This window comes from Alligator sinensis, unplaced genomic scaffold (assembly GCF_000455745.1).
Source record: "Alligator sinensis unplaced genomic scaffold, ASM45574v1 scaffold357_1, whole genome shotgun sequence".
Lineage (NCBI taxonomy): Eukaryota > Metazoa > Chordata > Crocodylia > Alligatoridae > Alligator > Alligator sinensis.
Window position 1 is genome coordinate 852,866 of NW_005841942.1, and position 26,601 is coordinate 879,466.

The 26,601-nt window shown below is 41.8% G+C and overlaps 1 long non-coding RNA gene across 1 annotated transcript in view; it reads left to right on the forward strand.

Annotated features, from left to right (window-relative positions):
- The first annotated feature begins 832 nt into the window (after positions 1–832).
- LOC112549644 overlaps positions 833–26,601 on the forward strand; it is a 181,970-nt gene continuing 156,201 nt past the window's right edge. Inside the window, exons 1-2 of the long non-coding RNA XR_003093156.1 lie at positions 833–880; positions 5,584–5,638. This is a non-coding gene — a long non-coding RNA (uncharacterized LOC112549644). The remainder of the gene's footprint in view (positions 881–5,583; positions 5,639–26,601) is intronic.

The window sequence follows — 26,601 nt, forward strand, 5'->3', positions numbered from 1 at the left end:
TCATTCACCCCTCATAGCCATGTCCAGATGTGCATGGACATTTGGTTCCTAGGGATCAACTAGCAGCAATGCACCTTGTGCTGCCGCTAGTTGTCCTTGGGGAATGCCTGCGCCATGTGTACTCTGGGGCACAGCAAGTTACACCAGGTGGGGTAGGGGAGGCTGGGGCCAGCACTGGGATGGCCCCTGCAGCCTTATCTGGAGTCCTGGGGGCCTCCCAGGGCTGCAACAGTGGTGATTGTACGTGTGGAGCCTGGCTGGCAGCCAGAGCATGGTTTTGAGTGGTGAACACTGCCCCTGTTTGTGCCACTCGGTTTTTTTTCCCCCATGCTTTTTTTGACTCCTGGATATTCGAGGCGTCTCCCCTCCCCTACACACACACGTTGCTCTATTGCAGTGCAAAGAACAACTGAACGTGTGGTGTGGCAGAAGGCCACCTCTGTTTCTCCCCATAAACTCTGTTCTGTGACAATTTGGTTAGGATGGGCTCAGCAGAGGATACACACCTTACCTTATCTCTTTAGGTAACCTGAGCTGGATACATTCCTGAGGGAAGGGGGAAACCTGCTCCCTCTGCCTACATGACTGGCATCACATACCTGGGTGAGGGGCTTGCTCCCTGGGAAGCTAGGAACAACCAGTTTTCAAATTGGTTGGCTGACAGCCAACAGGTGCTGGCCTCCATTGGACCAAGTAAATGAGGTCACAAGGGCTATAAAAGTTAAGGACTGTCCGGGAGGAGGGAGCAGCAGCCATGAGGAAGACTCAGAGAGAGAGAGAAGAGCTGAACCATCTGAAACTTGCTCTCTCTCTCAAAACCTCATGATCAAGGAACTGCCTGACTCTAGAGGGAATCTCCACCTGCCTCTGGATGATATTTGTGAGTAAGCTACCTGAGATCTAACTAGATATATAGCTTGCAGTAACTCAGATGCATGATCAAAGGCTACCCAGCCATGGGAGTATGCTCTATGGGAATTCTCTGATATTGCTCTACCCTGTACCCTATTGCAACCCTATCCCTTGTAACCAATAAAGTTCTCCTTTGTACCCAGTGTGGGAGACTTATTGGGAGTGGGTCTAGATTATGCCCTGGGCTCCCCTTGGTTCGGCTGACTAAGGGAGACTGCTACTTGTGCTTCCGACTGAGGGAAGCATCCCAAGTTCTTGAAGTGAATCAAGTACCCTCGAGGGCTACTAGGCCTGTGTTTCCTAGGGTGCACAGAGCCAGAATCAAGTCAAGCCCTGGGTGGTGGCAGTGGAACACCCAGGCTAGTGGGTGTGCTCCAGGAAGGGGCCCCCAGGGAGGCACTCAGAGCAGGAAAGGAGGCTGGGCACAGTGAGGTGGGTGGCTCAATGCAGGAGCACCCCCTACTGGCCCACCACATACCACATGGCCAAGTTCATCTGGACACAGTCCATGAGTCCATGTGGCCCAGAACCAGATGAGGAAAGTGTATCACCGTGTTCTATTTACTGTGATTGCTTATTTACATTGAGGAAAAGTTAGAGAAAATTTTTTTAACTACAGAGTAGTTTTTCAAATTATGTCCATGAACCAGTTTCACAGAAAAAAAAAAAAAATTATTCTGTTTAGTTTTTAAAAAGTTCTCACATAGATTAAATCAGAAATAGGATAATACAGGAATGAATATGAAGTTGTTGAATCCTAGATCATCAGGGACAATTTACAAACACCAGTATGTGTCTGGTTAAATTGATGAAAATATCAGCCACCTGAAATCTGCAGGATAAAAGACCCAAATTAAACCTTTAGCTTCATCAATATTTCTGGCTTTCCATCTGGGTGATTGCAGTTATAATGTAGTACAGGCTTCATATATTATTAACTAATTAATTAGTTTCTGCCGTATGTGAAAGCCTTTGGAATGAAACCTCTCCCTTCCTATTTAAGGTACAGATAAAGGGCCATAGAAAAAATGCTTAAACCAAGACTGACCCTATTTTTACTTTTGTTATAATTATAGAGCTCATATCAAGTGTAATTTTCATGAGTATTGTGCAACTAAGCTCCCAGAGAACACAATAAGAAAAGTTCTGAGGGCTTACATGTACTTGTTACCTTTTATATTCACTTTTGAAAGGAGAACTGAAGCATAAAGTTTACTCACACGGGTTCCAATATAGGCATGAGATCAAATTAACTCTTGCTTACACATGTGAAACTTCTTTGACTTTAGCTGAATTATGTATGTGAATATGAAAGTAGATTTTGCCTCAGTGTTTTCTCCTTGCTTGCTTCCCTTCTCTGTTTATGGGGGAGAGAGAAAAGGCTGCAAAAGTGGTGTTTGTTATAATTTAGAAGAAAATGTTCAGATACACTGTGACTCTGTATGAAGAAAGATAATCAGAAAATAAACCCAAAGTTTCCAGATTTGTTTAAAAATGCTTACATGTAAAGCACTGTCCTGATAACACTGTTAGAAAGTGCTTTCACAGAAATGCATTAAAATTGCAGATCATTTCAAAGCATAACAGTACTCTCCACATCTTTGGAAAAAATGTCCCCTGAGAGTGCCTCTATTTCTAAACAGTTTTGTGTGTGGTCCCTGCCATGCAAAATATATATATATGCTCCATGTGAACATCCATCACAAATTATGGGATTAAGATGCATGCTCCATTTGCACACAGAGTAAGCAATTAATGCAAATAGTTTTTATGCCAGTCATTTTTCATGTACTAGATACTGGACAATGGAGTGACCATATGATTATACAGAGAACATATGAATAAGAGGGCTCCTTTTACCCCTACTTAAACCTCAGGTCTCAGCATTAGGAGTAAGTAGGAATAGTAGCGTGTTTACTCTCTCTCTCGAGTAGCTGGGTTGCAAGCACAAGAGAATAAGTGGAGCCTTGGCTCCACTCTGCTCCACTTGTTGGCCAGAATAGACAAAAGGAATGGAAGGAAAAGGTACTAACTTACTGATGTTAGAGCATAGGAATAAATGACTATCCATCAGAAATAAGGAGGAAACATAGGAGTGCCATGTCTCTGCCCTGATGCATTTTATTGCTAAACCTTTACTGGGGTGTGTACCAAAAGTCATTGTCTAACAAAGAGTGCTTAAATCTATATGCACAAGCATTTTGCACATCTAAAACTATAAATATAAAAGTGAAGGCTGGAGAGAGGACCTTTGAAAATTTGAATTTTAGAAATTTGTCATATCTTATTACTGGATTCTCTCAAATCTCAGCAGTTCCAGGCCACAAACAGGCATTCAATTTAGTGGTGGAAATGTCTAGAAATGTTTCTGGGAGAGGGAGCAGTACAGGCATTCAGCCTGCACCAACTGCCTCCCTCTTGCTCTCCACCCATTTACCACTCCTCCCAGTCCCTGCTACCCTAAAATGTAAGGTAAATAAAACATATTATTTTAGAGAGTTCTGTATAAAACAGATTTCTTCATTATCAGGATAACCACAGGTCACCTTAACAAAAATCACAGAAGTGCAGAAAGGATTCTTTCTTCCTATCTATTTCAAAAAGTTTTCAGAGGTTTCTTTTTCCTTCTTATATTAATATAATCTAAAATAACAACTGAACTGTTCTTTTGTTATTATGTAACATGCACAGGTATCCTACAGTCTTAAATCTTTAACTTAGTTATCAAAAGCAATTTTAAAAATGTGAAGTACAATATTCCAAATCTTTCTTCAAATAGTGTTTACATCAATTATGCAGAAAGTAAAAATGAAGAGTCCAAAATTCAAGGAAAAATAATACAAAGAAATGTTTAATGACACATAATGAATATGCTACATTTTATATCATCGTTGGAACATGGCTAGGAAATATAATATTGCATTTAATTCATATATAGGGCTGGTACAATGCAACTGAAATCTAACAGTACAGTATATATGTTATTGTTACATATTACTATGTTACCTACAGGAAGGTACAGTAGACCTAACAGGTTCAAACATAAGTGCCTAAATCCAGGTAGCTGTGAATCTAATAACTCCTCATTTTCAGGGAGATTTCAAAAGCAGATTACAGTAGGTGCCTAATACCCATTGTGTCTCGATGGGAGTTTGGGGTCTAACTGCCATTTGTGGTTTTCAGAAATCTCCCCTGAGGCACTTATATTCAAGTGACCTGATTTTTTGAAACATACTGAACACCTGCAGCTCCCATTAAAGTAAATGGAAGTCTCATTAAACTGTCTATACAACACTTTTCTGTGTGTTTTTGCTGTGTGATTCAATGCTTTTCACCCTTTTTATGTTAGGTATTAAAACAATTGACATCAATGAAAGCTGTGAATGTTCAGCATGTTTAAAAATTGGAGCCACTTCTATTTAGGTGCCTGAATATGGATTTAGGTAAAAAAGAAAAAAATACCAAGAAAAAAAGGGAGGGGAGACTTGCGAGTAGGACTTGTGCAACAGTTAAGGGCTGTACAAATGCATAAGACTGAAAGTAGGTCTTCACATCGGCATATCGACTCATGGCCTCCCTGCACTGACACTCCAGGAATGGCAGGAAGAATGGTGTTCATGGAGCTACTCCTGTTTGGATTGGTGTGTAAGCAACTGAGTGGAGGAGTGGAAATAGCTGAGGAATTGAGCCAGCATGAGTAGGGGAAAGTAATCATCAGTTGGTAACAGCTGTAAAAGACTACTTAACCTGTGGAACAAGGTGGGAGAGAGGCTGGGAATGATGATCCTTCTGCCCAGGCAAAGCACCATGGAAACATTTTAAAGGAAATTTAGTGTTTTTAAAATATGAAATTGACAAACTGAAACTTTTACTAATTTAGAGGTGAGATGACGCCTGGGTAAATATATTAACATTAACCTGCTAAAATTCTCTGTATTGGTGCAAGGCTTTGTTCATGCCCTTCATTTTGCAGAATCAAGGCTGACTGGGGCACCCTAAATCAATCTGTCTTCCAAACTAGTAGCACCAGTGAACAGTAATGAAGAACTCAACACCCGTTGCTGTGGCTACATCTGAAACAGTTCTTTTAACCTATTAGCTAGTGAAAGTGGAAGCTTCCTCTTTAAGTGTCACACTGACAGGCATGATCATGAAGAAGTACTCTGTTCAGAGGATTGAACTTGACATACTGCTCTCCTCTGTTTCAGTTGTATATAATTGTGATTTTTAATCAAATAAATCAATATATAATAAATGGAAAGGATTTTTTTTTTGGGTTTTGGAAAAGTCTTCATCCTGAGTTAGGGAAAAAAAAAAATAAAATAAAAAACTCTCTCAAACTGTTGAAGAAGTGAAATTCCACATCATTTCATTTTCTTCAAAATCCCCAACCCAACAGAAAACAAAAGCAATATGGAAACAAAAAGTCTGCTTTGTATATCTGAAATGAAATATGATCCCACATATTCTGAGGATGTTTGGGAGCCAGAAAGCACTTGAATCCTTGACTCAACATCAGCCCAACATGAGGCTGATAGAAAACAACACTGGGGTTTTAGTCAAAGGCTTTATTGAAATCTTTCCTCAGAACATTTGCTTTTGATGAAATGGTATTTTATGACTTAAAAACATCTTACAAAAAATTCTGACTTGTTCCAATTTACTTTTAAGTAGGATTAGAAGCAGGATTAAAGACTGAAAGAGTTTCTGCTGATTCATATGAAAGGTAAAAGCCTATGTAATTTTCTCATCACCAATGTGTTTTAACTTTACATGAAGAAATCATCTTTAAAGGGTGAGAAGGTGGTCATTATGCTTTCATGTTATCAGTAATGAGGCCAAAGAATGAATGGACATCACTACTAAAGCTGACAAGTAAGATAGAGATTTGTGATTGTGAATTCTAGCGTATTGGAAACCATTCTGAAACCAAGTTATTTTACATGGTCACTCAGCACCTGACACATGGTGCCAAAATGAAAAGACCTATTTCAACAATAAGCACTGAACTTGATTCAGGAAATACAGACCAAAAAATTTAATCATGAAGGAGGTCAGATAACAGGATCTTCATAACTGTACTTTTTATTTTGCCTTTAAATCTATTTCTCTACAATTTCAGTTATAGACCTGTAAGCCAATGGTGAACATTCTTCATTTCCCTTTAATAATAATAATCATCATAATCATAATATCAGAAACATACGGTTAGATAAAATATTCAGTTCAGTCCACATAAGCAATTAAAGATTTATGTGCTTTTAAAAATCTTATCTGAATTTCCAAACATTTAAAGTAATGTTTTCTTCTTCCCATCTTAAGTTTTTAACTGTATTTAATGAACCTGTGTCCTCACATGCCCTGAGTTTGCTTTTTTGTCAAGTGATGTTCATGGTCCGTGATCTATCAAATTGAGCAGTTTGGTGGGGAACAAAAACTAAGAGCTGCCAGAGATAAAGTTTGAATGGTGCCATTATTTAGGAATATTTCAACAAACCATTTAATAATGCAAGTGCCTAAGTCCTTTTGACTTCAATAGGATATAAGGTCGTGTTTTTGCAATATGTTGGACAAGGTTACATTTGCTTATCTGCTCAACTTTAAGCATATGCTTAGTGGAGCTGGAGCCTGAGAAGGGATGAGATATACATAGCAGTTCCCTAAGAATAACAAGGCAAAATCAAATAAGAGTTGATTAGATATAAGGCATCTGATTCAGGAGGGAGATTCCCCTGTATGTTGTTGCTATTTTGTGTGTATAGTTTTTTGTTCTGGCACCAGGGAGTCATTTTCTTGTTTTTTTACTAGTGTTGCAGCAGCCTCCCAGTATAAAGGGTTTACCAGTGTGGTATGTGGCAAAGAAGGGAGGTGCAGCTGGATTTAGGACTTGCATTCACACAATTTATTGCCCTGACTTGCAGTAAGGCCACAGGTTTTTGCAGCTGTCTTACCCTCGACTGGAAGAATTCCAGTAATAAGGTAGGCAAAATCTGTCAGTCTTCCATCTTTATTCTATACCTTCCTGAAAATGAGGCCTGAAGCATTCTCCCTAGTGAAAGCAACTGAAGTCTTCTTAGAAGTTTTAAAAAGTAGACTGAAGGGCAATACTCATAGCAATAGACAAAGACTTAGAGATGGGTGGAAGATGTAATTGTTCTTTTGGATCTCTGACTTCTATGATGCTATGAGACCAAAATGTATTTTAGAAACTCCTAGCCAAAAACTGCACAAGAAGAAGTTAAGCATTTTTTTTGTATGCATCAGTATTTTAGGGAAAAAAAAACATTGCAGATATGTTGTAGTTATAAAATTGAAGCATTCAAAACACAGAAAAAAAATCAGAATGAAGATTTTTTTTGAAACTTAATAAAAGTTGCACCTAAAAGTAATCTAAAAATGTTAAACTCAGGACAGTAAAAGAACAAAATAAAGTTGATGTGAAAAACATTCAATTTGTTCAAAGCTGGATAACTGACAGGTCTCAAAATACAATTGTAAATGTTGAATCATCACCAAAATAATGTGATTCTAATTGGCTCCTGCAGGGACAGGTTGATAGCCCTCCAAAATGTAACATTTTTAGCAGTGATCTGGAAGAGGATATAAAATTATTTCTGCTAAGTCTATAAATGATTGTGGGAATAGTAAATAATGAAGACGACAAATTACTGATGCTGAACAAATAGGTGCGTCTCTTCTTGGTTGCGGCAGTTAGCATGGAGGTTAGTGCTGAGGGGTGCACAGAAGGCACCCAGAGGGCTGGGCTGAGTGAATAGCCTGAGGCCTGAAGCCCAAAGGGAAGCTGCTGGCACCGGGTAGGGGTGTGGACTTGCTCTCAGCCATGATCAAGACTCGTCATTCCCACAGACTTACCAGCCCCACCAAGGTCTCCAGTTAGATGGAACCCCCAACTCCAGGCTATGAGGGCTACTAGCATGGCCGCTGGCAGCTGGGCACAGAAGCACCCTCACTTGTGGTGTGTGCTCCTTAGTGGAGTTTCTGGAAGGCCAGGTGTGGGAGCTCAAGGAGGAGGTACATCAGCTACGCACCATCAGGGCCCATGAAGACTACATTGATGGCTATTGCCAGGCCCTTCTCCAGAATAAGGAAGAAGAAGAGTAGAAGATAGAGGAGAAGGTGGCTAACAAGGAGGCCACCAAGATCCACCCAGATCTACCCGGAAGATGGCCATCTCCGGCTCCAGGACATGCAGGGCTAGGGCTTCTCCTCTCCTTGCACTGTACAACAGGTATGCTCCCCTCACCATACATGAGGAGACACACCAATGGAGACACAGGAGGAGGTGGGTAGTCTGTGAACTGCCACCTCCAAGAGGAGATGCAGGGTGGTGGTGGTGGGGGACTCCCTCCTGCAGGCACCGAGGGACCCATCTGCTCTCCAGACCCCCTAATTCATGAGGTCTTCTGTGTCTCTGGGGCCCGCATCTGGGATGTTCTGGAGAGGATATCTAGGCTTGCCCGGCCCTCTGACCACTACCCCATGCTCCTCATCTGTGTGGGCATGAATGACATGGCCGGGAGTAATCTGGACTGGGTCATGAGTGACTACAGGGCCCTGGGGGCTGGGCTCAAGGGGTTGGGGGCACAGGTAGTCATTTCGTCTGTGCTTCTGGTTGCAGGCCATGGACCTAGGTGGGAAGGATGCGTCAAAGAAGTAAACCAATGACTCCAGTGGTGGTGCTACCGACAGGGCTTCAGTTTTTTGATCAGTGTTGAGACTGGATGGTCACCTCGCTGGGGTCACCTGACCCCAGTTGCCTTTCTTGCCTGATAGAGGGGTCCTGAACCCAATGATCTTGTGAGGTCCTTTCCAGCCCTTTACAATCTATACCTCTATGAACAATCTAGCTTGCTTATACGTAGAACACATGCAAACTCTACATTTATTTATACTGAAACAGTCATACATCAAGGATCAAAGAATTTAGGACCAATTTACTAGATGGGAGTCCCTATCCTAAGAACAGTTATTTTGAAAAGGATTTGAGAGATATGATGGATAATTAGTTGAATGCGAGTTCTCAGTGCAGTGGTGTGGCTGTAAGGACTAATGTGATCCTTATGGTGTGGGCAAACAAAACAATTAGACTGGTTTATCATAAGTAATGCTGAATTGATATTATTGTTTAATTGCTTATCCAATTCTATAATGGATATCCACTCTACTTTACTGACTATAAACTGCTTCATTTAGATTTAATGTTACAGTGGTTTAGCTCCACTCTACCACTGTAGGATGGACGAGGGAATTAGCTACATTGGTTAAGCTGCTGTATACTCCCCTCAATAAAATCCCCTTCATATAAAAAGGTATATCAGTATGTCTGTCTATGGCCATAATACAAACAGGGGAGTACTGACAAGAAATAGGAGAGATATATACTATTCTTGTTATTGGCATTGGTTTTTAAACAAAATAAATTCAGACATTTTATGTTTGCAGAAGTGTGGATTACCAGGTGATGAAGAGTACAAAAGATTTAAAAGCAGGTGAAGTGGAGCCCATCATTTTGGTCAGGGACTAATAAGAATAGAGCGGTAGGTGAATTAGAAACCCAGAAATTGAGGTGGCAAGAGGGGAGGAGGTAGCATGAGGCTTTACCTTATACTGAGGATAAAAGAAAAAGTGGTGGGATTTTTTTTTTTTTTTTTTTAATGTCTATGCCCCAGTGGAGAGGGAGGCACGCAGTGAATTTTTGAAAAGCTTGGCAGTTAGCATATTGGGAGGAAGGCTGCAGATGATAGCAGTTTATTTTAATTGCATCTTAGAGGAGAGTAACCGGAAGGGAAGCCTGGAAAGTACAGGAATAGACAGCACAGGGAGTCACATGAAATAGATTTAAAAGATGAACTTTTAATAGATATGTGGAGAGGGAAGAAGGTTTTTAAAGGAACACATGTGGGTGCAGGGGAGAACCAGTCAAGAATTGATTTTGTTTTTATATCAAAGAAGGTAGAAATAGAAAGGAAGGAGATTTTACCCCTGTTTTTTTACAGATCATTTTATGATCAAAGTGGTTTTACAACTAGGTAATCATTAGATAACAGGGCATGGATGTGCAAGTTAAATGTGTGTTTAACATAAGAGGAGGAATGCTGCCAAAGGTTTTGGGAGAGATACAAAAATTGAAGAGCACTAAAAAGTTGTTTTAAATTGGTATAGGAATGGTGGAAAGTAATAAAAGGAAGGAGTGAAGAGTTTTATTTGTGAGAAGGGAGGAAGCAAACAAGGAGGAGATGGAAAGGGTATAAAAAGCTTCAATGGGAACTGCAGTGGATATAGATGGAAGCAAAAGGAGGAAAGAAGGTGAAGGAGGAATTGGAGGATGTAAAGAGAAAGATGGAGGAATAGTTCTTAAGTAAAAGTGGAGGGAAAATTTTTAGCATGAGCCCTGTGGATAGAAAAGCATGAGGGCTGGTCCCCATACTTCTCCACCTGAGTGAAATCAGCAAGAAGGGAAATGACAGCAGTTATGGAGGAGGGAGGTGAATGGAAGGAGGAACGGAGTTATTTTAAAGCAGCACAGTGTTTCTTTGAGAAATCAAACTGAAAGAAAAGCAGGGAAGAGTAGAATATAAAAGAATTTTAGGGAAATATAGAGGCAACTGTGGGAAAGGAGGAGGAACAAAATGGGAAGAGAAGTAAGCATAAGTTAAATACATGATTGTCTGAAGACCTTGAAGAAAGGGAAGACCCTCAGAAAAGATGGGCTCCCAGTGCAATCTTATACAAAACGTTGGGATTTGTTGGACCAGATTTGGAAGATCTTTAAAGAGAAATTTTAAACAAGGGTGTGACAGGGGGCCTCCTCAGGGCCGAGGTCTGTGGCCCGCCCACCTGTCACCGTGACAGGGGGCCACTCGGGGCTGACCTCTGTGGCCCACCCACCTGTCCTTGGGCAACCACCCACCTATCTCATCCACCACACCTTTGATGATAATTGATTCATATATTGATGTCAATTAAGCAAGAGGTTGCCCATTTTAGTGCCCCGATGCCAGGGGGCGCTCTGCAGCTCCAGCCTCCCCTAATACTGCAGCCCAAGCCTCGCAGATGGCATCATGGTGTTCACATAATCACCGGTCCCCCACTTGGCCCCAGAATCATCCACACAGGACCCCTCTATGATCCTCTCCAATCAGGCGGCCACTCTGCCATCATCCAGGCTACCTATCCCCCCTGAAGCCATGTTCCCCACTCAGGTGTGGTCCCCCCAGGACCTTTGGCCACTTGCCCTGGCCCACCTCCAGGCCAGTCAGGACCCCAGGCCCCCGGCTCTTGGGCCTCCCTCACGGTGGGCCCCTGGTCCTTTTGACTCTCCTAGTCCTGGCCCCAGCTTGGGCCAGTTGAGGGTACTCTCTCTTTGGGCTGGGTCTCTCTAGCCACTCACTCCATCTCCAGGCCTCACCATGCCACTACTCCCCATCCATTTAGGGCAACCACAGCACCATACCCTGTACTCCATCACACTCTCAGGGTCCACCCTCTGGGCCCCTCCACAAACATAGGGTTACCCACCCAGTGGTGGGAGCTAGGGGTTAAGGCACCCCAACCCACCTTTCACCAGGGTAGTAACTGGCCTGGCATTTCCTGGGGGCTCCCGCACCACTGAGAGCCCCACCAGGCCACCCACTCCCAGCAGGGTGCAGTTTCAGGTCATGCCCAGGACCAGGAGCCTCCTTACCAACCCCTTGCAGCTCCCCCTTACCTCCAGGTTGTTCTCAGCAGCCCTCCAGCCAGATGATGTTGCTGTTTCACCTCCTGCAGCCAAACTGCCCTGTTTAAATAGGCAGCCGCTGTCTCCAAAATGGCTGCCCTAATCAGGCACCTGGAGGCTGCCAGTTCCAGGCCCTTAAAGTGGCAGACACATCCTGTGCTCTGCCACAAAGGGTTTAGTGGTGAAAGTTTTTATGTAGGGAGTTGTCATTTTACTATGTGAAATAGTTACTATAGCTTTTAAAAAAAATGGCACCTGATCACACTTTTAAACACTGATTATAAGTTATTAGCAAAATTATTTGTTTTAAGGATGCACAAAGTATTTCCTGATGTGATACATAAAGATGAGGCATGTGCAGTCCCAGGGTGCCAAGTTGCAGATATATTAAGTGTCTTACAAAATAGTTTACAATTGTGTAAAGGAAGAGGATTGGACATGGAGATCTTAAACTTGGATCTAGAAAAGGTACAATAAAGTGAATAAATGTGTTGGGGTTTTTTTTGTTTTTTTTTTTTGAGGGTTTAAGTATGATGGGGCTTTCAGGAAAGCTGATCAGATGGAATAGAGTTTTATATGAACAACCAGAAACTGGAATTTTAATTAGCAGGCATATAAGAAAGATTTTTAAAACTTTATCATAGGCATGGTAGGGCTGGCTTCTGTCCCTGGTTTTATTTATATGTGCAATGGAATCATAAGTACAGTGTATAAGGAAAGATCCAGTGCTAAATGGAGTACATGAACCAGGAGGGAACTAGCGATAACTTGCCTGCCTACTCTACATGGATGATGTTAGTGTGGTTGTGAGAGAGAGGGTTTAATTGGAAAAAATATCATGGCTTGTGGGGAGGTATGGCGAAGTGGCTAGGGTAAAACTCAACAAGGAAAAATGCACAATTATGACATTTTGACAGGTGGGGGAGGTGGAAACTCTCAAAGTGAAGGTGGAGGACTCAGATGTTAAGTTTTAATATGTAGTTTTAATGGATAAAGAGGTATCAGAGAAAGCGGTGTGGGAAAAAATGCAGGCAAGAATGCAACAGGTGTTATGGTTATGGTCTGGGAGGTCACTCGCACATGAAGGCAGAGTGACAGTGACAACAGTTTTCTTCCCACTTATTTTATATGCAGGGGTGGTGTTTCCACCATCAAAAGGAGAATAGAGACAAATGCAGGCAACTGTTCTCTTTTTTCGGGAAGAGTAAGAGAAAGCACCTTGCATGAGTAGAATTGTTTAAGAAAAGGATAGTGAGTGTAGGGGGGAACCTCCCAGATACGTCGCTTTTCATATATGCTAATTACATCAAGGTGGTGTGCCGGGGGTGGGGTGGTGGAGGAGCATTCAATAGTGGGGTGTTTTACCCACTATTTTGTGGGATCTCATTTAAGATGGGGGGGGGCAGGTTTCAAAGGCCTGCAGGATCTGATTTAAGATGGGTGTGGCAGCCACCTTTTTTAGTGAAAACATGGGGTGTTAAAAGAGTGAAGTATTGAAAAACAGAAGCCAGCACATGTGAGATAAAAATAAGTTGATAAAGAGAGTCTGGGAAGGGGACATGATGGCACCTATAAGGAATTCCCAAGATTCGTAGCACAGAGGGTATAGGAAGAGATGACAAACGTACCTGACTAGTGAACATGCAGATCTGCTATAGGCAATGGTGAGTGGAATTTTACAAGTGTAGGCCCTCCACTGTAGGTGGGGCGTGGGGAGGATAGCAAGGTGTCTAAGAGAACTGGTGTAGAGGAAATGGCAGATCACTTTTTCTGGGAGTCTGGATTTGTATAAAGGATGTGGGGGAATGTCACATTTTATAGAAGTAAAGAGGTATAGACTGAGGGTGAAATGGAGGAAGAAGAAGAAGGAAATAAAAACTGGAGGAAAATGAACTTGACTCTTTTGTGGTCACAGATCACTAAGAACTGAGTATTTTAAATTGTGAATGGGATTTTTAAGTATGTAATGAGCTTTTATTGATGGTAGTTATATGAGTTTTATATGGGTTCTTAAAATGTGGTTTAGGTGTAGAGATTTTAGAAAAATATTAAGCCTTTGAATATCATTTTTTTATGTGTACAAGGAGTTGGAGCCTTGTACTGGTGTGTGAGGAGGCAGGTTATAAAGTAGGCTGAGTCGGGCAACAAGTAGAAGTGGTCCTGTAATAGGGGGCGCTCGAGAAAGATAAACTGGGTTTTCTCAACATTGGATCTAGCCTACATAGGTAAAAGCATTATGAACTTAAGGGAAAACTAAAGTGAATCAAAGAGGAAAGGAAGTGTGGGTAGATAAATGTGGGTATGCTTAAGAGCATGGTAAAAAATGGAATGTGATTCTTTCATAATAATAATTTAAATGGTTCCCATCAGTCTGTTTGTCCAATATGGGCCATGTGTTTTATGAGCATGCTTAGCATGGGCAGCATTCAATCAACTTCATAGTTGGTTTCCATGAGTACATGCTGCTTCTAGCAACAGTTTAATAATAGCCAAAGTATTTAATGTGGGAGAAAGAGAGGAAAGGTTTGCTGGCATGTGAATACAAGATGAGGGGCTTTTTTCCCACGTTGATTGGGGAAGATCGGGAGGGAGAACTTTTTCTTATATTTGAGTAAATATGATAATAGGTGCTTCACTTTCAAATCAAAGGAGGTGATTCTTTTGCTCTGTTCATATGATTACCATATCTTTAAGGAAATTTGGGACCCTGCCTAACCCAGTCCACCCCTTGCCTATAGTCTGCAGCCTCCAGCTACTGCCCGGGACTTTCAATTTTCAACAACCGGCTGGGACCAGCCTACAAAATCTGGGACTGTCCTGGCCAAACCAGGGCATATTGTCACCCTATCTATTCAACACTGGCCCCTAACTTCAAAAAGGTATGGGCCAATTAAAACAAGTTAATCAGAGAATAACAAAAGTGATTAGGGGCCAGGGAAACATTATTCATGAGGAAAAGCTAAAAGAACTAGGATTATTTAGTCTGGAAAAGAGGAGACTCTCTGTGGCTGCAGGGGACAGAACAAGGAACAATGGTCTTAAATTGAAGAAGGATAAATTTGGATGGGATATTTGGAAGAATTTTCTCACTGTGAGAGCAGTTAAGCATTAGAATAAAATTTGTTTCAGGAAATGACTTGGACATGGGATGATGTGGCCAGGCCAGCAAAGTTGATGTCAGATGATCATTGCTTTGATGCTCATAGCGTTTGCTTGCAGGAGCATACTAGTGTTGGTGTGTCTGTCTTCCGACTGGATTTGAAAGATCTTCCTCAGGTAGTATTGATGGTACTTCTTCAGCAACTTCAGGTGTCTCCTGTACATTGTCCACATCTTGGCTCTGTACAGTAAGGTAGGGATTATGACATGTTTATTTTATGCTGACTATATAAGGCACATTTTATCTTGCTTAAGTCTCTTAGATAAGCCTTTTGTACTTTTTAAATTTGTAACCACTTCTGAGTTTGGATTGTTTGGCTGTCTGATAATTATAACATCCCTATAAGGTTTGTGGGGACAGGGTTATACTTAAATTACTTATATTCTTGTATTTTCAACCTGAACACCACCTCAGTTAGTGATTTGCCTGGGAAATTTCTTATTTCTTCTTTAAAAACATAATAAACATTAATGACAAAGAGAATGTTGCTACATAATAGTTTTAATGATCTGAACATAAGCAATGCTGGATACAAATTGTTTTAGATATTAGCTTTTAATAGCAGATTCATTGGTACTACAAAGCAGTGCACAGCACCTGTCTGCACCAGCAAGTAAGCTAGGTTTACAGTATACCTAAGTCAGAAAATACTAATTCCACATCAAAGAAAAATCTAAGATTTTAACATTTGCATCTTACATTGGAAGGAAACTGTGGTTTTAGTGAATATTTATGTATTTATGAAGGGAGGTGAGGAAAGGTAGGAAAGAGACAGGCACTGAATAGGTAGTGATAGGTAGCTCACTGACAAAGTCACTCATCTTGGATAGGGGCAATCAATTTTCCTACTATCAAATCATATCATCATAAAAAATTAGGGTTGGAAGGGGCCTCCCTCAGGAGGTCACGTAGTCCAACCCCCTGTTCAAAGCACGACCATCCCCAACCATATCATCACAGTGGGTGCTGTACACTGCTTTGTCTAGCCAGGTCTTAAAAACCTCCAAGGGTGGAGACTCCATAATATCTCTGGGTAGCCTATTCCATGGCTTTACTAACCTTCTGGTGAGAGAGTTTGTTTCCTGGTATCCAATCTAAATTTCCCTTGCTACAAATTAAGACCCTTTTTCCTTGTTCTGTCATCTGCTACGATTGAGAACAGTCTAGCTCCATCCTCTTTGAAACCATCTTTCAGGTAGTTGAAAGCTGCTATTAAATCCCCTCTGGGTGATTTGTTTTGCCTGGCAAACTACTGCGCAGTGTTATTAGGCTACTGCGCAGTTTGCATCTCATGCATCTCATTGCATCTCATGTAGACACACCCAGAACACTTTTGTTCTGTTATGGGTATAGACTGGTTTCCAATCACTTATTCTGGTAAAAAGTATAATGTCTGTACCTGGCCTATGTCTTCTAAGACAATTTTTCCAAGTCTGGCTTTATCTTTGTAAACTTTCCATTTAGGGACTTTTCCATATGGTTCTTTATGTTTAAAAGTATTCCAGGTCTTAAACTGTTTTGTTACTTAATGCAAAAAATTGTTGAGACCCCCCCAACTCTTAAGATTTCTCTGTATTTTAGATCCCTAATCCCTCTAATCCATAGTTCTTCATAACCATAATGGGAAGGGAAAAGATAATGAAATGCAATTTAAAGGAAGTCAGTTGGTGAAACCTCATTCCCTTCATACACAATGACTAGACTCCAGCTCAATTAAACTCAATAGCTCACAGGTGTTCATATGAGAATATATATGGTTTGATTTTTTTTTCTCTTGAGGAGGCATACCTGTTATTAATGTGATTTGTTTTGTTAAAAGATTTGTTTTGGTGGTCTGAGCAATACCTAATAAGATAAAAATGCACCATATATATTAGGGCTGTGTAAAATTTCAATGGGTGTTTCATTTCGAAGCTGTTTCAACACATTTCGAGCTCGAAACAGTGAAATAAAAATGAAGCAAAAGGCTTCAAAACAAAATGAGGGTACTTGAACTGTTTCAAAAGTTTCAAAACGTTTTGAGGTTTGAAGCCGGGCTTGCTTGCAGCTGAACAGAAACTAAGGAAAGGGAGGGGGAAGAAGGGGGAAGGACTGCTCTGATATTGGCATCTAGCTCCTGGTTAGATTCCCCAGTTCTCTGATCACTTCCCCCAGCTCTCTGATCATTTCCCCAGCTCTTCCCAGGGGGCACAGGCTCCCGATCTGCGGGGTTTCAGCAGGCTGCCGCTGCAGGCTGGGGCCAGCTCCATCTTGCAGCAGCAGCCTGCTGAAACCTGGCGCACAGAGCCAGAGGCCTGCACCTCCTGGGAAGAGCTGGGGAAATGATCAGAGAGCTGAGGGAATTGAACCAGGAGCTGGGGAATCCAACTGGGAGCTGGGGGAATGTTGGGGCCAACCGCAATCCCCAGTTCCCAGTTGGATTCCCCAGCTGCCTGACCTTTCCCCCAGCTCTCTGATCACTTCCCCCAGCTCTTCGTGGGGGGTGTGAGCCCCCAGATGATGTGGGATTACAGAAGCCTTCTGCTGTCAGCTGGTGATGGTGATGGCTCTGGGCTATTTCCCCAGCCAGCAGCAACAGCTTGCTGAAATCCTGCCTGCAGATCCAGGGGCCCACGTGCTCCGGGAGTGCTGCAGGGCTGTGCCAGGTTGCTTCCAGGAGGTGCAGACCCCTGGATCTGCATGCAGGATGACAGCAGGCTGCCACTGCCAGTTGGGCCAGCACCAGCACCTGAGTCTGCTCGGTGCAGCCTGCACCTGTGCCGGAAAGAACCCAGTTCTGGTGCTGACACCAGCCAGCAGTGGCAGTTTGCCATCATCCCACATACAGATCCGGGGGCCTGTGCCCCCCAGGAGGAGCCTGGCACAGCCCAGCAGCCCTCCTGGGGTGTGTGGGCCCTTGGATCTGCATGCAGGATGACAGCAAGCTGCCACTGCCGGCAAGTGATAAGAATTTGCTTCTAACAGTTCGAAGTGCAGTTTCCCCAAATCCCTGCACCTATCTCCTTCAAACTTGGCAAGCTTCATGCCCTTAGGAAGGGGCTACCATCCCTGCAATTTGCATCCGAATCTGGCAGGAAATGACAAAGATATAGGGATTTCCATGATTCCCCATTATAGTCCATGGGCAAAACATCAAAATGTGTTGAAATAGCTAAATGCTTTGAAAAAAACGAAAGAAAACATGATCCCTTCAAAAAGGTGAAATGGAAGTCGGAACAAAGCAGTGCTGTTTTGCACAGTCCTATATACATCTGTATGTCTACAAACACATGAAACATGGTGGCATTAACAGTTAACATAATACTTGTATTACAAGTCACAGAAAAGCCAACAAAACCAAAGATAACAATTGAAGCATGCTGTTTATAATGGAGAATTTTTAACCTGCCCAGTGAGTATATCCAATGAGAACAAAATATCATTTGGAGGTATGTTTCATTAATCTTTGGGTTTTGCATATTAAACAGAGTCTTGGGGATTCCTGCGAAAATAAAAGAAATGTTAAAAGGGCTTTATTTGTTCACAAGCAGAGATAAAAAATAAAAGATTATTATTCTTTGCTTTGTGTAAATTCTGTTTGCCTGATGCACATCATTTGCATTTACATTTTGTATTATAGATAAAAAGGCCACATTTGGCATGTGGCAGCTCATGCAGGGTCTGTTTCTTTCAGTCTTTATAATTTAGATGAGTTTTTATGAGTGAAGATGTTCACAGCCAATCAGTCCTCCAAGTCCCCTGTGGCTGCAGATACAGAGTAAAGGGGAGAATTGCTGTGTGTGCGGATGTGTATGTCTTTGTTCACAAAAGAACTGCCTTTCCTGAATGATTTGTGGCATGAGCATCTAAAGAGAAGTTGTGATTGCCCAGGAGGTAGCTGTTCCATGTTCATACAGTGCATGGGCAGTCCCATCTGACTGACAAGTTTGATAAGGTGCATTGGTTGTTAATGATAGCATACTTCTTAGGTCTTCAATTCAGATTACAATGGTATGTCAGAAAAGTAACAGCTAGGGCAGGAACCTTGGCACTGGAAGAATTATTTGCAGAAATGGACTTTAAAAAATGGAATATATGGGTCTTTATATCAGCTATTCATTTATCCAGATGTTAGCATATGAAATCTGCTACCTTTTATTCTATTAAGAGGCTTATTTAGAGTGAATTCAAATGGGATCCTATAATAGAAGAGAGGACTGGTATGTTTTATCACCAGTTTATTAGATAATGATTACTTGCTGTGTCTTCTGTGCACACCACTTTTGTTTAAAAGCAGTGATTGCACCACAGGAGTTTCAATGTGAAACAATCGCACAAAAACAGAAGACTTCATGTGTAAGTTATGCAATGTTCTCTTTTCTTTTTAAAAGTGTTGACATTGATTTAAAACAAAATACATGTAATGGAAACCACACATTATTATCCTCCATTAATAAGATACTGTTCATAAACTGCAAAGGCAGCATTCCATAAAACCCATTATGCATCTACTACAATGCCCCACAGATCTGAAAGTTGCATGCATCTGCAGAAATGGCAGAAAACATCTACATTCCAGCTTTTCAGTCTGTAGATAGCTTTTTCAAAAAAAATTAAAACAAAAAAACCCCAACCCCCCAGAACGTCTTCCTATAGAAAGATCACCTATAACCAACAGTACTTTTCATTGTAGGTTTACATTTTAACCCTTAAGTCTCTTTGTTATTATTGTGCTTTAAACTGAAATCAGTAGGTAGTAAAGATATATATATAATATTAAATACAACAAAATATGTAGGTCTCTGTAAGTGGGTTCCATAGCTTGCTGGTTTCTGCATGTGGGTTTCAATCCTGTAGGAGTTCTTCCACCAGTCCTCACAGTAAAATGTAGTCTTTTAAACAAACAACATGAGCAAAAAATAAATAAATCTTTCTATCCTGTCCCAGACACTGGAAGGAATGATAAGGGATACCCCTTTGCTCTGGGAGGAATGATAAGGGATACCCAACATAACAGCCTGCCCCTTCCATGTAGCATGCATTTAGACCTGTAGTTTGCTCAGCTTTTGCTCACTCCCCTATGGTTTTAAGCTCCCAGTGACACACACTGAAGGACACTCTTATTATCCAAATGTTCTGCAGCTGGGCTCTCTCAACAGGGTTGACTGCTTCTTCTAAAAGGGACAGACTGTCCTGTTATAGTCTCAAATCTATGTTAAGTCTATTCCTTAGAGGATGCCACTTGCAGGTCCCTGATTACATGCTGTGCAACAGGGCAAAAACTAAAGAAACCTGTCTAATTTATGCCACTGAAGCAAGGTGGAGAACCATGCCCCCCTTTCACCCTGCTCGTGGGATTCATAGATTCATAGATGTTAGGGTCGGAAGGGACCTCAATAGATCATCGAGTCTGACCCCCTGCATAGGCAGGAAAGAGTGCTGGGTCTAGATGACCCCAGCTAGATGCCTATCTAACCTCCTCTTGAAGACCCCCAGGGTAGGGGAGAGCAGCACCTCCCTTGGGAGCCCGTTCCAGACCTTGGCCACTCTAACTGTGAAGAAGTTCTTCCTAATGTCCAATCTAAATCTGCTCTCTGCTAGCTTGTGGCCATTATTTCTTGTAACCCCTGGGGGCGCCTTGGTGAATAAAACCTCACCAATTCCCTTCTGTGCCCCCGTGATGAACTTATAGGCAGCCACAAGGTCGCCTCTCAACCTTCTCTTGCGGAGGCTGAAAAGGTCCAGGTTCTCTAGTCTCTCCTCATAGGGCTTGGTCTGCAAGTCCTTAACCATACGAGTGGCCCTTCTCTGGTCTCTCTGCAGGTTATCTGCATCCCTCTTGAATTGCGGCACCCAGAATTGCACGCAGTATTCCAACTGCGGTCTGACCAGCGCCCGATAGAGGGGAAGTATCACCTCCTTGGGTCTATTCGTCATGCATCTGCTGATGCACGATAAAGTGCCATTGGCTTTTCTGATGGCTTCGTCACACTGCCGATGTGACGGTGTGGATGCCCCAGCATAACTTGCCCTTTCCTTATTCCAGGGACATGGACACTAATGTAGACATTAGCTCTAATGCCTTCTCTCTAGCTTTATGTCAGAAATATTCCCTCGTGTCAAGAAGAATTCTGTGCATTTTTTACCACAATAAAAGCATGTACTTCTCAAGCCTGTGCTGGAATCTGCCCTAGAGTGTCTGTAGTTAAAACAGGTTTATACAGAATGTGGAATGAAACAAAAGACATGAGATTTATAAATCATGGAATCTACATTATATTTATCTTTCTATGCATCCTAAGTGAAAGTTCAGACATATTGATACACATATATTGTTAGACTTAGTCAAGTATAAAGAACCTGTAGAAACTCTATACTCAAGTGTCTCATTAAGGTGCATTTTGGTTGCACCTTTGCACATGGATCTGATGGGTCATGTAACTTTGCTGAATTCCAATGAATGAGTACTGTGGTTACAAGTAAAGCCTTTCTCCTCTATCTTTGCTGAGGCAGATAATTTGGATGCACAGAAATCTCTGTGTATAAACAGAGGCTCAACTGGACTAAATTTTCACTTAATTTAATGGTAGAATGCAAAGAAGTGATTAGGAGGAAACATAGTAACAGAGAACAAAAATAGGGCATCTAAGTATATGCTTAATTTTAAGATTGCAAACTATCCATTTATGGTTAATAGAACTACATTTGGCCTAAAACTGGAACTCAAATATCTTACTTAGTTGGGGCCTTAGCCATAGATTGATTGGGATACTGTTATTGTATATATTTTTCTTACTGAAAACCAGAAGTAACTAGTAGATCTAATCTATATATAGGCAAAACATTTGATATATTTAAATACATTAGAAATAATTATCTAAAGTGTGGAAGATGGAGATTAATATTAGAATCATATGACAGATAAGTAGCTAGCTAAAGGGGGATTGCTGTCAGTTAAACTGATAAGGGATGGCATATTGGAAAGTTCATTGGAAAGACATTATTAGTTGTGTTTCTTAAGTATCAGTTGTGAGACCAGTCCTGTTCTTTATTTTCTTTTGTGACCTTTGTGCAAAAAACGAGTGAGCTAAATGCTTTGTATCTTATGGGATACGTGTGTACCACTAAATTTGAAGATATTCTCAATACTAGGAGGATCTGATTATTATACAGGAAGAATTTGTAAAACCTTGTGAATTATGATAATAATAGTACAAAATTAAATAGTGAAAGGTCTTACTTTGTTTTAACAGGAGTTGAATAGATTGAAGGCAACTAACAGTGAAAAGAATCTGAATGTGTTGCTAGATAAAAGAACAATCAGTGGGATTTAATCATGTAAAAATGCCTACTGACATTTTTTTAGGATGTATCGGATGATGTATTTTTAGTAGAGACCATTGTACAAAACATTAGTAGCATCCATTTTGATCACCTGTAATCAGGCTTGCGCTGTCTCTGTGAGAAATTTAATGTCTTTATGAGGATATACTTGAATTTAGGTTACAGGGATGTTTATGATGTGTGTGGTCAAGTAAAGAAGGATAGCCAGGGCCAGTTGTGATGGTCCTCTCTTATTGACTTTTCTTCCCAATATCATCCTCCTACCTCTTGCTCTGTTAATATGCTTACAATACTTGTTGCACCAAAGGTATAATGCATTCAAGTATATTTTATTTAACCAATTAATTTAATGCTTCAGGGCTTCTGTTGTTTGGCATTTGTGGCTAAAAAGAAACTATATTTCCCTATGAGTGTATAACTTGGCATCTGGTTGTTTGTTTGTTTCTGAATTCCTCTGACATATCAGATATAGCCACAGGTAGAATTGGGAGACTGGATGGAGTGCACTGGTGCTCCTTGTCATGCTGAGAAACCAGTCAGGTGCTTTACTGGTGGGTAATCTGCTCACCAATCATCAGATTTAGGGCTTGGAAGTTCCAGTTGGCTAGGACCCTTTTATTTTCTCCTATTCCTCTTGGGCATTGTCTACTTCTTCGGATCCTATAAACATATTTAATCTCACTGCCATTTCAGCAAGCATCGGTATATTCCCTTCTTGTGGCACTTCACTATATTTGAGATATTTAAGTCTATTTGTATTACAGATCTTAAGTTTGATGTAAGGTGTTCAAACTTGTTTTGTGGCTGTGTATAGTGAATTATAGGTGGACTCATTTAGACTTTCCCTCTATTGCCTGATATGCTAGGGAACTGGAGATGATCATCTAGGTGATCCCTGACAGTTCTATATTCCTATATGTAATTTTGGTAATGCTAAACATCAGCATTTTTATAGGAGCCCTGCAATGCTGCTGTTATTCATCATGTCTCATGTCCTGGTGTTCAGCTAATAAGATATGTTTATGAGGACTGCTTTTCATGTTTTAGAAACTTTGGGGAAGCAAATGTACCAAATTCAGAGTTCATGCATGAGATGTGGATCCAATCCTACTTTTCTCAGACTTTCTTATAACTCCTCCTCTCTTTGGGGGCTAAATCTACATGATAAATTTATTGTACTCCACAGGGGAGTCCTCAAACATGCTACACTGCTCCATGCAAGCAAATCTGTCTCTTAACTGAAATCAGGGTAGCTGAATCCATGCAGGATATTGGGCTTTGATGCCATTCAGTAGTGGGGCACTTTGGCAGCAGTTACTTTCCTGTGCCACTGGGTAAAAAGCACTTTCCCTATGGTCCTGCAGTGAAACACTTTGGTAGTTTTTTGGTCTTAGCACCTGCCATACTCCTACCTCTGACCCAGATATGGTTACTCCAGCCTGCAGTGTAAAAAAGGTTGTTGACTGCTGTTCTAGAGAATGGTAACTGTACCATGTAGACAAGGCCTTAGCATGCAAGTCCAACAGAACAGATTATACAGCATGTTGCCAATGTGGGTGTCAGTTGGTCTGCATAAGACTCAGTTAAATGAAGTCTAAGTAAGCATGGCCCTTTAAGAGCATAGAAGAGGTCCTCTAGCACAAAGCTGGTAAAAAAGAGCAGAAAGAAAAATATCAAAATGATTTAAAAATCACTGGTCAGAGTATACCCCACCGACGTTAGGACTACAGAGCCCTCTGCAGAGCAGTGTTGTAATTGTCACACAATTATAGAAAATTAGGGTTGGAAGTGACTCAGGAGGTTATGTAGTCTAACCCCCTGCTCAAAGCAGGACCAACCCCAACTAGATCATCCGAGTCAGATCTGTACCCTTCTTGTGCTTTTTCTGGCGGATGCCCTCACCTCTTCCCCTTCCTCTATCATCAGAATCCACAAGAGAGCCAGGAGGAAGGGCAACTATTGGATCTCAGCTTCTATTCCGCATGTATTTTTTCACTATTGTTGCTATAGGTAGAGTGGTCAAAAATAGCCAGATGGGTACCTCATTGTAGTTGGACTAGCATTGCCTGTATGGCTTACAGCCTAAAAATCTTGTTAGGTCCTCAGCTCTTTTATGAATATCCTGACTACCTAAAACTCCTTAACGGCTTCAAGAGATCACACATCTTTCACCATCTGGGGCTATTTGTCCTTTTTATAGTAAATTTTACACCATTCAGTTTAAGAAATTATGCAGGTAACAACAAAAAGCTAATGTACAGGCACAAATAGCTGAAAATGGGCATAAGCATCTCAAAATATCCCATTCCATCATGGCATAGATTGTGCAAACATAGATTTCTGTCAAAGAACATGAGATATAGCATGAAAAAAAATCCAATTTTGCAGAGCTATTTCATTCTTTCCAAGTATTTTGTTACCTTAGACAAAAAAATCAACAGTGCATTGGGGAATCACAGTTCACTTTCAGGTCTGTGTCCCTTGATAAAAATCTGGGTCTACTGATAAAGAAAGAAACATGTTAAAGAAAGAGAAAAGCTTTTTTTTTTTTTTAATCCCTTTTGATCACAAGGCAATCTGGAGTTGGTAGCACTCAGTCTCTGATTAAAAGTTCCAATGAGACCACTTCAAATCTGTGTGACATCCTCCTGCAGTTGTGAAGATGATCAGGAATTAGGACATGCATTTAGAAATTCCCCACAGAAATCAAAATCTACCCTTCAGCACTCATCTATGCACAATGAGTTACAAAGAAGTATCTCCCTGTAAATCCTTTCAATATTCAGGTGCATTATTTCACAACTTGCCAAATAGTCCCTTCAGAAAATATCCATTATTTTAATCTCAAAGCAATTGCCAAAAGCCTTATTTACAAGAGACTGAGTGTGCACCTTCAAATTATCCTCTGTGTCAAAGTGCACCTTTTTGGAACTTTCAAATATTCAAATGCCATCATTTCATGCTCCTGCTAAGAGGCAATAAATGGAGGTCCTTAGAGACTGTTGCTGTCAGTGCTGTTTTCTGGACAGTTCATGTCACACAATATAGCTTTCATATCATATTGTAATAGCTGCTTTCAAGAGTTCTGACTAAGACTTGCTAAAAAAAAAAGTCAGTGTCCGTTGTAGCCTTCCACACCAAAATTCTGAGTTTGCTTCAGAAACAGTCAAATCTGCATTGTGAAACATGGCTGTCACAAGATACCGCTCCACTCCCCCACCCGAAAAAAAATAAAAAATTAAATACCCTGCTCATTGGGAAGTCTACCCAGCTCTTGCTCACCACACCTTGATGTTAATTAAAATACAGTGCGGGAAGTTGCCCTGGTTTTATTATAATTACCACCTGGATTGTGTCCTGGCCTTATGGGCCAATTACATGGCTCTGTACCTCCCTTACACCATGCCCCATGCCTTGCAAGTGGGATCCTTACAGATATTCTACCTACTGCTGATACAGCCCCTCACTGGGCCTTCCAACCCCTCGGCCTCTCAGCCCCACTCAGGGCCTTCAGACCTTTTGGTATCTTTGTGCAACCTCTTCCTGGCCTGCCAGACCCCTCTGTCTCTCCTCTGGCCCCTCAGTCTTGCACAACTACTCTCTCAGCTTCCCTCCTGGTCCCTCTTTGGGCTGTCAACTCCTCTGAGCTGCCAGCCCCTTTTTGTCCCTCATCCTTTTTGTTCTTCACTTTCTCAGCCTCTCTCCAGACCCTTGGACCCGTCCAGCCCTGCATTCTATTCTGAGCCCGTTGCTGGGCTCTTGGACCCCTCTCATCCCATTATGCTCACTGAGCCTTACTATGCACCTCAGGCCCCTCACTGGGCCTCTGGGCCAACATGCTTCTGGTCTGCCCTGGCTCCTTGCTGGGCATCTGGACCCTGTGGTCTTCCTTGCCAAGTGCTTTTCAGTTGGGGTATGTTCCCTCTAGGCTTCCCCCTCCACAGGGTAAGCCACAAGACAGCGGGAGTGGAAGATTTTTGGTGCCCTATCCTTGCCTTGCCCTGGAGTGGCCCATGGAGGCTGTCCTGCTAAAGGCATCCCCACCCTGCTAACTAGCCCCAGTAGGGTGCAGGTTCAGGTCTTACCCAGAAGAAGTCTTCAGGCTTACCTGATCTTAATTATTCCAATCAGGGCTCTCATTTATATGTTCTATGCTCCTCCTAGGCTGCTAATGACAGGGCCCCCTGAGTCTTCCATCTCTGGCCCCCAGATCACTCTTGGACCCCTTTCCTAGATCCCTCCATAGATCAATCACTCTCTCTGGGCTCACTTGGAGCCTTCCCTAGGTCTTTTCTGGGCTCATCCAGACCCCTCAATAGCTTATGTATTCTGCCACTCTCACAGAGTTCACCTGGATGCTTCATGTGCCCCCCCCCCCCAACACTTAGCACCACCTTCAGGGCTCGCTTAGCCACTCAATAGGCCCACAGAATCTCAGCCCCTCTCCCACGGCTTGCCTGGCCTCTCA